Below are 10,492 nucleotides of genomic sequence, written 5' to 3' on the forward strand. Positions count from 1 at the left end.
TTTGACAACAGCAAAAAATATAAGCGTACCAAAGGGAGATCTACGGATATAGGGATTGATACAGTGGAATCTTACAATGTATGAAAATACTGCGTTTATAAACTAGTATTGCCAGAGTTACCCGTCTTAAGTGGGGTGCAAGAGAAAAAACCGACCTTCCACGAAGTTACAGCCCTTCTTCCCAGACGCGTTATGTATAGATACAATTACCACGTCACCCCAAGGCAACACTGTGACAAGCGTGACAAGCTTTAACGAGAAGCCATCCGCGTTGTATCGGGTCTGCTGAATCACGTACCTTTTAAGGAGCTTAGGTGCACAACGGTATCAACTACAAGCAATGCAGACAGTTGGGCGAGTTGGTAATACATGCTGAACTTAGCAAAATGCAATTAAAAGACAGGGACAAGCGTTTGTCCTGTGTGATTCTTCTTCTTGTCCCTGTCTTTTAATTGTGCTTTGCTAAGTTCAACAGGTATGAACGAGCTCTCAAAAGGTGCTGAACAGGAAAATTTCGCCCTGGGAAGCCGGCTTAGCTGCTTCTCTCTTGTACTTCTTCTCGGATAACTTCATATCAAGCCTAGCCGAGAAATGATTATGTCCGTCCTCCATGGGCCATTACATTTGTATTTACAGATAAAAAGACACGAAAAAATTGCTCCATGTCCGGATGGTAGATTGGGTCGACATCACATGTTGTATGGTGAATACGGCTGTACTTCCCATCATCGACGATGTCGACACTGTGGAAGTATAACTTACAGGTCTCACAAAAGAAGCGCAGTAGGCCCTACGAGCATCTCCTTAAGGTGACTACAGGCACAGATCTACTTATTCACGGATTCGTCCTAGACATATTCACCGTGCAGACAAGTGAGCCCACGCCCGTCAACATACGGTACCAACGTACGTGATTTATTTGAAACAATTGAGGATCTCAGCCTCAAACTAAATATTACAGCGATGATTTCCTGGGTGCCTGCAGGCACAGGCAGCGAAGAGCATGAGAGGTACAAAAGCGAGTCACGAGAAGCAGCGCACGAGATAGCACCCGCATCGAACGCTTTCACCACCTTTGCGGGTACATATATCTATCTGTTACACCCTGCAACCTTCAAAGAAATCACGAAGAAACGACAGAGCAAGGCCCGTCAGCCCATTCGTGGTGAATGAGAGGAACGCGCCGAGGAGCAGACGCGTAAACTTCCACCTATCCGGAGGCGCTTGAACGACACACAGTCTCCAGACCGCTCCCTCGCGAACAACACTGTACTCACCTCGTTCTTAGGACACAAGTTTTGAAGCAATGACCCCGACGAAGGGATGTACAGTCGCTGCCGGAGTCCGGCGACCGCTATTTACATTGGCAGGGAACACCGTGATTACTTGAGTTTCGTAGAAGAAAGGTCGCAGAACTTCCGATTGCTCTCCGCCCGGCATCCTATCAACGACAGCATGGCTGTCACTCTCCTCTGGGCAAAGCTAGAGCAATTTGTGCCAGTATGACCTAGCACCAAGCTTTCCGGCAGTCGGTGTCCGAATCAGCACCTACAATGGCCGCCATGACAACTGTGGGGCAACATGCCCGCAAAGGAGTTTCGAGCAATGTGCACGTGAGAACTTTTAATAAAGGACTGGCTCACGCATAACTATCCACGCATCACGATCCAGGCAGCGCTGACGTACGGAGCACACGCACGGGCTGTTCTCACTAAAGATGACACCGATCAGGTTGCGACGCTCGCACCTGTTTCTACACGGACAGCTTCAGGTTCCCCGATCGACGAACAGATTGTTCCTGACGTCCCATCAGCCGTCAACGGTATTCTATAAAACGTTATTAATGAATAAGCAGGCACGTGGTATTGGCAGCAGGTATCATTGAAGGTCAGGTTGTTCAAAAAACAGGGTAAACACTCTGTGAAGTGCCATTAACGTGTACGCTATAGAGTGCTGTATACATGGTTTGGTTGGTTGGTGGGGTTTAACGTCCCAAAGCGACTCAGGCTATGAGGGACGCCGTAGTGAAGGGCTCCGGAAATTTCGACCGCCTGGGGTTCATTAACGCGCACTGACAGCGCACAGTACAGGGACCTCTAGAATTTCGCCTCCATGGAAATTCGACCCCAACGGCCGGGATCGAACCCGCGTCTTTCGGGACAGCAGCCAAGCACCATAACCACTGAGCCCCTGCGGCGGTAGCGGTGGCCGAAAAACCTTGCGGAATTCTCTGGTGGTACACACAGTAACTACCTTATTATTTAAAAATGAAACACTCCTTGAACTGCGGACGTAAATAATATTCTTATCGGACGCCATGTATAACATCTCAACGGTCGCTTTGCAAAAGATTACTGGCTTGCGTAAATATTTCCAACATCCTGCTCCTTTTCCCTTACCTCGCCGTGTTATCCTTACAGGTAGCAGCCAGTAGCGCTCAATAGTCATCTTACAGTGAAGAATTTTTTTTTTCAGCAAGATAAAAATCGTGCGAAATATGCTTCCGAATACGCACTTGAACAACTGGAAAGGAGTGTGTTTCGCTGAGAAAAATAAGGTTAGATGCAATCATAATAGCCCTATTGGAGGCCATGACTTCCTTGATGCTTTACATCTTTAATGAATAGGCCATAAAATAATCACATTTTAGAAACTCCTAATTCACGAGTGCAGTTTTAAGTAAGTTCTTAAATGAGGAAAGTATGGAGGATTTCTCAAATAACTAATTTTTTTCAGCTTCATAAATAATTTTTAAAACAATGTAAAAAGAGAGCTCTTGACGATTCGGCCACTACATGACGCTCGTTCCGAGAAAAGGGCGAGTGGGTCACAGCCCCCCGCACGCCTGTCTAACAACCGCCTTGCATCAGACACAACGAGACGCATTCGGAACGCGCGGGCAATTGGATGTCCGGGCAGAGTAGCGGCCCACTGGCCCATTGAACTTAGTGGCCGAATAGAGTCACAGCAATTCTTCCCCACCAGTATATATCCCTTGAGACCTGAGGCGCACGTCAGCGCGTTTGATTGTCTGACAGCTTTGCGGAAGTTTCTGTGCACCCAGAGAGACGGCAGAACGTGATCGAGACTTGTAGAACTGTCCAACTGGACTAACAGGGTGAATGAGGAAATGTCTTGCACGCAGGTGTACACCTTTCACTCCATTTCATTTTCCATTCGCTGCGGTACCGCTCTCTCCCTCTCGAGTGCGTTTGTGCAGTGGTCACGGAGCGCGAGATCGTCGGACCTCTCACAAGAGAACCCACTTTGGTAGCGCCTCCGGTTCCTGCCTGCCGCATTTCTCGTAATGAACCCTCGTCGTTGCTCTTTTGTGCTCTCGCAATCTCTCTCCTGAAACCTCCGTGTTCTTTGCACAGCCGCCGGCGGCAACTATGAAAGGGCCTTTGTTCGACAAGTTTCCACCGCGAACGTGATTCCGTTTAGCAGGAAATTGAACTGGCCTCAGCGTTCCGCACTGACGAAATAAAGGATGGAAATTTGGGCAAGTCGGTATTGATCCATAACATAAGAGTAGCGCAAAAAGGAAAGTTCTGAAATTTTGTTCTTGACCACCTAAGAATATTGTTAATTTATTTGTACTTTAGGTCGATACTACTGCCACGGGACTGCTTAGGTCAGGTACGGTATAACACACAATATTTGACCAGCAGGAAAGAAATTGCCTGCGTGTGTAAAATAGCATTTCCGATACTCAGGAAAGTGTCAGAAAAACGAAGTTGCAAATAATTTCAGAATTTTTTTTGCCACGAATACGGCACTCAGCATTGCACAAATAGAATCTGGTAAGTATTCTGCTGACGGGAATGCTTGATCAAACTAAGACAGCCCTGCTCGCGAGGTGTTATCAATGTGCTACAAGAAATAAAAGCAAATATAGATATTAAAGTGAAGTTTCACCAGTGAAAAACCGGATGTGCCTTATCTACCGACAATGAAGAGCATGGGTTAGTGAAATAGTGGCTTGATATTTAAGCGTTTTGAAGACTTCTTTCTAACCAGCTTGATCAAGCTGGGATATGCTCGTTTTTACCGCGCTTTTGTACCTCAATTTTATTGATGTGCCTTGAAGTCAGTATTTAACCTGTCATTTGAATGAAGGCCCCAGATGCTATTTTGTGATGAGGAAATTTCTTTCTTATCAAGTGTATGTTCCTTGCCCCTCTACAATGCGCAACACTCGTACATCATCTAGCTGGTTGTCGGAAAACAACATGCTTCTGACATCCCGGAAATTGCGGCTATCCCTGTTATTTTTCCGGCTGAGCACTGGAAACATGCATGACGACCCAGTATGATTCAAACCGTAACCACTTATTCTTGCCTTTTTCATATCGGCAATAATATAGAAATTAAGACGTGAAGCGTCCGCAGAAACCCTAGGCAGAGCATGTAGAAAAGAACAAGGCCATCATTTTGTCAGCTGTGCTCAAATCAGATGTGCATTCAACGGACAACCTTTTTTAACGCTTTCTTTTGTGACTCAAAAACACGGACACATAAACGGACTGTACAAAAGCCTCATTCTTCTACTTTAGGGAACTTGAACGTGTCCGTGGCAAGAGCGGCTTGCACGGAACTTGATGAACATAATTCTTTGCGCAGCGTTTCGGCGCATGCCTATGTTAGCCTTCATTTATAAGTCTTTTTCAAGGCCTTGCTGTAGCCGCTTAAGGTATTCAGCGTTTATGAAATGATAATTGGCGCCGCAAGGTTTTTTTTTTCGATGGTGCGCGAAATAAACAAAAAGGGAAGGAAATGAAATCTTAATGGCTTTGACGTATGTATCCTATAGAAACTACCTTATTTCTAATATCGTTCCATAAATCTGGTCACACGGGATATTTTTCTCAAAAAGTTAACCTAACAACCGCAAACATAAATTGTCCTCCCCGGTTCTCCCGAAAATTCATTCCCGAATTGCAGTCCTGGCTTGTGGCAGTTTATGGAGCTGCAGGTTCTAGGCAATATAATGCTCTTTGTTTTTGCGACTGTCTGGTAAAGGTGCCGACATAGCAAATCAACGCGAACATCGCTGCTTTTGAAAATTAACTATGCCAAGGGGGTGCACTGACAAAATGTAGATTTCTGGGCTCAACGGTACATTAGCTTAATATGCCATCATCCTTTACAAACCTATGTCTTGTGGCATACTTATCGGGCAAAGAAAAAAAATGGCACGTGGTGCAGCAACATTCCACACTTTCGAAATTTCGAAAGACAAGATATCTTGACAATGTCCGTCCATAAAAACTTGCAAAAATGTTTTAAGTGTCAACATTCAAAGAATATTTATTAGCATACATGGAGGTGAAGGTATCAAACAATTTTTTTTAGTGCTTCTAGTAACTCCACCTGGGTTCCAAAAGATATGTGCCAGTCTACAAACTTCAATAACAACTTGAAGCAATTAAATCTACAGCTTCACTTCGCAACCCTTTCTTCCATTCTGCAGGAATAATTCATCTTTAAAAAACCGAACTGTGGACTGCGGATTCCGGCGCTGAATTGCAGAACATTGTGTAGGTGCCCTAGAGATTCAGGAGTTTGAAGACGGAAAAGTGAAAGACCTCTTATACTTGAACGCACGATAAATAACTCAGTGTCGAATGAAAGAATACCATTGTAACCTTTCCGTGCTTAGTACCGCCGTCTGAATTTCCGGCACAGGGCCCTTTGTGCTAAAAAAAATTTGATATCTTCTTTTACCGAACAAGAGGCAGCCGCAGTCCGTTTTTATAATCTGAGGAGAAAGCACTGCACTAAGCACTTTTTCAGGCATCGTGGCCGAGTGTTGCAATGAAAGTATGTTCTCATGTATAACTCAGTTCGGATTGACATAATCTGCTGAATACGTAGTGCACATGCATGCTACAGGACACCACTTCGTGTATGGTGTAGAGCAAGAAATTTGCCAGGTACTTTTTTTTTCCCCGCTAGATGTTTAACTTTATCTTAATACATATTGCTCCAAGTTAAACAAATGCGATCATTACTCTGGCCTACAGCTGCTTTTTGCGCAGAATTTGAGAATTTAATGCCTCACTAATAATGCGACAATGAAGAAACACGAAAAACGTAGATTTATTTATTCTAGAGACGCATATCCGTAGGCGCACAGCTATTCTTGACAGGAACACATTTATTTATTTATTAGTACCTCAAAGGCCCACTAGGGGCATTACATGAGGGGTGGGCATACATAACATTGAAAAAAAAAAATCAGTAATGAATGATTTGAAGTATTCCAGGCCAGGATGGATGAAAGCTTCAGCGGGGAGGTTGTTCCAGTCTCTTGCGGTCTGGGCGAAGAATGATTTTAGGTGCGCAGAAGTAGATGCTCGAGGTGTATGAACGGCTTTCGGATGACTGATGCGAAGTGAAAGGCGGTATGCAGGGGTGATAACGGATTGGCTGAAATGTGAATGATAAAACTTGTGGAAAAGGCAGAGTCTGGCTATTTTTCGACGGGATTCAAGGCTGGGGAGGTTAGCTTTTGTTTTCAATGCTGTTACGCTCGTATGATATGAGTAATCAGAATATACGAATCTTATCGCGCGGCCCTGGACGCACTCAAGGGTTTTGGCTAGGTTAATTTGTTGGGGGTCCCAGATTGAGCATGAATATTCAAGTTTAGGACGGACAAGAGTTAAATAGGCGGACAGTTTTACGGAAGCAGGTGCTAAACGCAAGTTACGCTTTAGATAACCAAGAACACGGTTAGCTTCGTTGGTTATGTTCATTATGTGGGTGGTCCAAGAGAAGTCCTGTGTAAAGCTAATACCTAAATATTTATATGAAGAGGCGTGTGTTATCATGGAACCGCGAAGGGTGTAATTGGGAGTAGGATACGATTGACGACGATGAAATGATACTAGCCTTGTTTTATTAACGTTTAAAGACATCAGCCAGTTTGCGCACCACTCTTCCACAAGTCCTATGTCGCACTGCAGATGGTAAGTGTCTCTGTTAAAAGTGATGCTCCGGTAGATGACGCAGTCGTCGGCGAACAAACGAACGGTGGAAGATAGATTACTTGGAAGGTCGTTGATGTAAATTAAAAATAGTAGAGGTCCTAAAACCGTGCCTTGAGGTACGCCGGAGGTAACAGGGGAGATGGAAGATGCATGATTGTTAGCCCATACAAACTGTTGGCGGTTAGTCAAAAAATTCAGGAGCCAATCGTATACTAGTGGGTGGAGGTTTAGGCGCGAAAGTTTAAATAAGAGGCGTTGATGGGAAACTTTGTCGAAAGCTTTTTCAAAGTCTAAGAAAATAGCGTCTAAACAAAAAAAACAAAAACACTGAACAAAAAAAAAGCTATCCTAAATAATACTTCTAGCAGAAACGCTGCCGCAATAATAGAAAAAGACAGCTGTACTTCTTTTTCGCTTTTACTGAAAGGATGCAAATTTTTCTCCGCTCGTTAATTATCCCCGAATGGTAACGTTCCGCGGAAAACAGATCTCATTTAGTGCACTGCTATAGAAGCGGTTGATTTGAATAGTTGTAAGCCAATTTACTTAGCCCGATTCCAGAACAGCCTGACTGTTGAAAGAAGCTCAGCGCATTTTTTTCTGCCTATCCTAGAAACTTCCCTTAATAGATGAAGAGCAGTTCCAGCCAATGGATGGGCTTGCTATAGAGAGGCGCAGCGTTCGAAGACCAGTAGTCCGAGTGGCAGGCTTCACTAGGCACAAGTAAGGAGCTGAACTATGACCACCAGCATCTAGCGTTATCAACTGAAACATAATTATTGCACCATTCAGTTCAATAACACGGCAATAAATCTGTAGCATCAAGCATCCTTAAGCCGAATTCACGCACTTTAACTATCTGACGTATTTTAGAAAATCACGAAAAGAGGAACGCTCACGACCATGACCGAACTAACAAGAGGAAAATTCCCGGAGCAAGAAGAAGTAAATAACGAAGAACTTTTCTGCACCATTCTTTTTAAACTGTAGGCAACAAACCATAGGTAAAAAAAATTCGCATCTTCCCAGACGGCGCTCCACCGGTCATGGACAGGAAAGAAAAGAAAGATGGGATCCAGAAGGACGTTCATCACATTTTTTCCCTTGACAAATGGCTTTAATCAGACGGCTGGACACAGGCCCCTTTCACCATTAGAATCTTGAGGAGCAGGGCCTTCTAGCTGCAGCTGTCTTGCTCAATGGAGCAAAAGTGCACCCTCCGTCACAAGGAACTCGCAGTTAATCTCATCGTCCTCCAAAAGTTCTGTTTTCAGTTCGACGCAGCAGACGCGTACTTTGCGCTCATCCGTCGAGATAGATGAGGATTTGGCTGGTAAAATCGTTTAAAACTTGTTCAACCTAAATCTTGTCTCTTCAATCGGGGACTTGCCTCGTTCATACAAAACCGCTTAGTCTGTTTTCCGCCTCTCAAACAGCGATTTTTATTTAATGTGCGCAGACGCAATAAGATTATCAGAAAAACCAAGACTGCGAGATAATGAAGCTATGGACTGGCAGCAATGAAGGGCGAAGTCGTATGTTGTAGCGACTCTTTTTCCGCTCATCTTTTTGCTCTTTTTTGTCCTTCTGATGAACTTTCATTTCTGGAGTCGAAGACATGCACTGGTTTGCGGCAACGTAGTTTGAGCTGGCAGCCACAACATATATCGGAGCGAAACATTGAATTGGAGAAAAAATTCAGGGGGCATTTTGGCGCTGTCTAAAGTGCGTAGGGCCGAAACTGTTTTCCGCACCACTTTGACTGCCTCTGCGGCACTGGTGCCGTCACCATTGAATTACGTCACACATAATTAATGACTAATTACTAAGCATTAAAAATTACTAATTAATGGCTAACTACTGATTAATGACTAAATAATAATAAACTGCTAATTATAGACGCTTAAGCTTCGCCTTTTGGAGTGGAATGTGACAGCATGTTGTAGCGCTGCCAGAGAGTCCACGGAACGCCACCACCCGTTCGGCGCGATGCCTTGCCCTTTGAGCGCAACGCTTTTTAAGGGGAAAGCCTTTAATGCCTCCTCATCGTTGTCGACAGAAGGTTCTCAGCAGAGGTGTCACGCTTCTGGAATCGTGCTAACTGTGGCCTCTCCTCCGCGCAGAGGGACAACCTCCTCCTCTGCTTAGCAACCTGCGTGCCGGTGAGGGGGGGGGGGGGGGGGGGGGGGGGGGGGGGGGGGGCGAAAGGACTACCCGCGACGAGCTTAGAACGACAGCTTAAAGCATTTAATGCTTAAAAGCGTGACTGAGCATCGAATACCCTTAGAAGGTCAGGAAGCGGCTGTTCTAAATATTCGAATTATTATTTAAGCTAATTTTCCCTGCGCCATAATTTCTTTTTACGATGTCACACGATTAAGGAAGACATTGAACTACAAATGTTGGAAAAAGTTCTGTGTGAGCGTTATCTTGCTTGTTCTCCGCCTCTGCCACATACATGACTTTTTTCGGGATCAGCGTAATTGTTTAATTTTAAAATACTTATAAACGCGTTAGAGTTAAAGGCCCCGTTACGCAGAAGTCGCGGATTCGACGTTGTGAGCGAAAAATCCCGAGATGACACTTGAAGGTGGTGCCCAGAGAACAGCATAGGAGGCAGGTGGGCCACCAGGTCACGTGACCCCGGCGTCATCGCAACCTGCCTACCGGATTGTGAGCAAACTGCTCACCGTAGAAGGTGGCAGTTGAATTATTGCTTTTTCAATGCAGAAGAGGAACCCGGGAAGCACAAGGCCAACCGCTTGGGCAGAGCGCATCGCTGGGCAGAGCGATGGGCATCACTGGACATCGCTGGGCATCACTGGGCAGAGCGCATCGCTTAGCCGCTGCTCACTGTGCTATGAGGGGTATGAGGACTCCTAGGGATCTTTGAGGGTTGGGAAGAGAATATACTTTATCTGTCCCATTTCAATATACTTTCAGTTGCTAGTCAGCGTCTGTCCAGTCTTCTCGCTTGCGATGTTTTGATTCTTCATGTATGTACCAACTCGCTCAAATCTCCGCGTCACTGATCAATGTAGAAAATGACCACCTGCATATATCGGAATAAATTACGCTTTCGCGTCATGCCCTTAAGCACGAGCTGAAGTGCCTCCTCCAATTTGTTCCCTCCTGCGCCGTGCCTTCATATTGCCACGTATCATTGTAGTGTTTGTTCGTTCACGCTCAAGGCTGCAGGAAAGGGTTGTTATCACTTTTGTTCGTGGCGCGAGAAGCGACCAGACTAATCTCGATTGATCGCAGCCATGAAGGGCTGCATCTAGGTTTTTCTAGATTACCGTAGATGATCTTGTCCTGTTATCTGGAAGTTTCCTTGCTGCCTTTAAATTGAGCGATGCCGCGAGCGGCGGACATTCGTAGTTCGACGACCGCCGAGCACGCCTGTTGCTTACGCCGCCGCCAAGTGATTCAGTTCTTTTGAGGGCGCAAGTCAGCCCAAATAAAGAGCTTCGTTTACAAGTCTTTCTGGTGTCTTC

This window comes from Amblyomma mixtum, chromosome 1 (genome assembly GCF_055824585.1).
Source record: "Amblyomma mixtum isolate Tamu chromosome 1, ASM5582458v1, whole genome shotgun sequence".
Classification (NCBI taxonomy): domain Eukaryota; kingdom Metazoa; phylum Arthropoda; class Arachnida; order Ixodida; family Ixodidae; genus Amblyomma; species Amblyomma mixtum.